The sequence below is a fragment of the Acyrthosiphon pisum genome, chromosome X (genome assembly GCF_005508785.2).
Source record: "Acyrthosiphon pisum isolate AL4f chromosome X, pea_aphid_22Mar2018_4r6ur, whole genome shotgun sequence".
NCBI lineage: Eukaryota > Metazoa > Arthropoda > Insecta > Hemiptera > Aphididae > Acyrthosiphon > Acyrthosiphon pisum.
In genome coordinates this window covers 95,032,767-95,036,024 of record NC_042493.1, presented here as the reverse complement: position 1 = coordinate 95,036,024, position 3,258 = coordinate 95,032,767, and positions in this window count along the sequence as shown.

The window sequence follows — 3,258 nt, the reverse complement described above, 5'->3', positions numbered from 1 at the left end:
ATTACCCGACATTACCCGGATTAAAATTATATTTATTTATTTTCTATCGATTTCTGTTTTTTTTCAGTTAATATTATAATGTATATAATAGCCAATAGGTAAGTAATACGCACAATTACAATGATTAGGACATTTTGCGAATTTCCACTTAGAAACTGGAGACAGTTTCAACGAATGCTTAAAAGTTGACGTAAGTCTAATATCGTTCATAAGTTTGGTATTCGTCGACTTATCTTTATGTATTTACATAAAAAAAATAGATAAGGCCCAGTTGCGCCTAAAACAAAATTTGTATTTTAAAGTCAGTTTACCAATTTATTGCGCTGCTTATATTTTAGACCAGTATATCAATTGTGCAGCTTATACTTTAGATCAGTGGTTTTCAACCTGTGCGTCGCGGCTCCCAGGGGCGTCGTCGGTTATTATCAAGTGAGCCGCGTTCGAAAACTAAAAATACAATTGTAATAATTTATAGTTTTTGACTTTTTGTTATCTACTTTTCACTGCCGTGTAAGTCTGCGCGCCCTATACATGTTGTACGCACTTGGGTATGTGTGAGATAGATCGGCCGATCGACAGATTTCGTCATTGAATAAAGTTAGATTGAATAATGTAAATTTGTTTGTTTTAAATTTGCGTATGGGAGCCGTAGATTTGATTTCAAAATCAAAAGGAGCCGTGGACCCAAAAAGGTTGAAAACCACTGCTTTAGATTAGTATACTAAATGCTCTGCTTAGATTTTAGGCTTATATAATATATTTATGTATAATATTAGGTATATTGTAAAATGACTAAAATGTACCAACTATTAGTCACGTTAATTATACAAAAAATTCTTTTTTTTATTAAATCCGAAAAAATTAATTATTTATATGCAATGAATAATTGTTATTAATACACTAAAAATATACTGTAATATAATATTATATTATAGTGGTGATTAATTAATTTTAATTATATAAATTTAATATTTATGTATATAGATTATAATTGTATTATCTATTTGTTTTTTTTCCTAAAAATGTTATATACTTTGGTAGGTGCCTACCCACCTACTTATATTAATTGTAAAAACTTAAACGTATACCTAATTTTACTGGCAAGTGTGAATATATATAGGCATATTATATAAATACAGACATACAGTATGTACAATATATTTATTTATAGTTTATACAATACATACAATACGTGTATAATATATACAATTATGTGTTCAAAAAATATGGAAACTCTAATCACTGTATGTATATTTTAATATGTCTTGTACATATAGAGCAACAATAGATAACACTTTACGCTGGGTGTCTATTACCTAATTAAAATGTTTAATCGCTTCATTAATATTAATTATATCATATTATTGTTTTAAAAAGTTTGAGATTTTAATACAAGGTTCTCCTTAAGTTGTTGGTGGAAAATAACAAAAAGAAAATTACGTTAATTTACAATTTTTTTTATGACTGTCGAAAGTTAGAATTTTACAAAATTCGTCAAAATCACAAAAATTTACAAATTATTTTGAGTTAATAATTCATAAAAAAAGCTATAAAATTTATATGTATTAGAAAAGATTAAAATATTTAATACAAGATTTCTCATAAGTTTTCTTAGCTTATAAACAAAAAAAATTAAATTACATAAAAGTCAAATTAATATTTTATATGCGTTTGAAATTTTTTTGGCATTGGACATTCATTCTTTAACTAACGATTTCTCGTGTAAAGATTTTCTTATTTGTAACTCAAAAACAAATAACTGTATGAAAAAAAAAAATTTCTACAAATGTTTGATTTAACATTTTCTATTCCAAAATATTTTGACTTATTTTAAGCTATTTATAGACGATTTCAATTTAAATTTGTTTAGTTTTTTATTTTTATAAATGTCAATAAAAAAGCTTGAAAATGTAATTTCCTACCTATAACAAAAATTAAAAAATTAACCGGAAAGTTAAACTAATGTAATATGATCGTTAGAAATTAAAATTTATTGACATAGGATTTTCAGCCGTAAATAATAGAATTCTGATCATATGGTTTTCTTATTGTATTGTAATATTCAAATCATTTAACTGCATACAGTTAACATTTTTAATTTTTTTTTAGTTTTATTCTATAAATATAAATAAAATTATTTTCATTTGGTCAAACAACTTGAAAATTTAATACAGGGTTCCTCATGAGTTGTTATAGTATCAGTTAAAAACATATTTAAAGTTAATTACCTATTAGCGATTTTTTTTTTTAAAGCATTCGAAGTTTAAAATTTAACAAATTCGTCAAAATCTTGAAAACAATGACATTTTAAAAATCAATTTTTTGGAAAAACTAATTTAGCCTACTGTAATACTTGTGTATAATAGTAAAATAAATTACATTAATAGCAACAATAATTTAATAAAATATAATTAGTAATATTATAGGGTTACAGGCTGTCTTTGCTCATAATTGTTTTTCGTATCCAACGATTTTATATTTTAATGATACTTTTAACACTTCGTTCCAACAATGAAATGAACTTGAATGATAAAATCGTGTGGTTAAATATATTTATAAGTTAACAAATTAGTTTTTTTCAAATCAACAAACTATACTTAAGTAAATATGTACATTTGTCTTTGTTCGCTACATACCTATTATGAGAATTGAGAATTGTATTCAAATATAATATAATATAATATACTACTTACATTGAATATTTGAATATACTACTACTTACGTTTTCTTGTTCCATAGTTTATAGTGTTTTTTAGTCTATACACAATTTAATATCCAGTGATTAATAAATGTAGGTATGTGTTGGACGTTTGTTAAAATGGTATTTATCTACCTAAGATTTGTTGTGGTACATTTAAATAAGCTTGTTTATAATTTATACTATGTAATCACTAATCAGGCATGTACCTACAATGCTATAAACAATTGAATTGATAGTCAATACTCAATTTGTGGTTTATAACGAACTATAAAAAGAGGTAAGTTGGTTTGCATTAATCTTATACCAACCATACATACTATATATATTACTAATAAATCCATGTGAGCACTATTCTTGCCATGCATCTAATACGTATATCTATATATATTTAAAATATTGATTATGCCGAACTTCCAATTTACTTTATATTTATAATAGATTATGGAGCAAAAATATTTGACTAAAGTACTGACTAGTACATTTTTACAAAAAAAACCTAAAACTTGAAATTTAGTTATTCTATACAAATATTCTAGATATAGCGTTTATTTAATTTT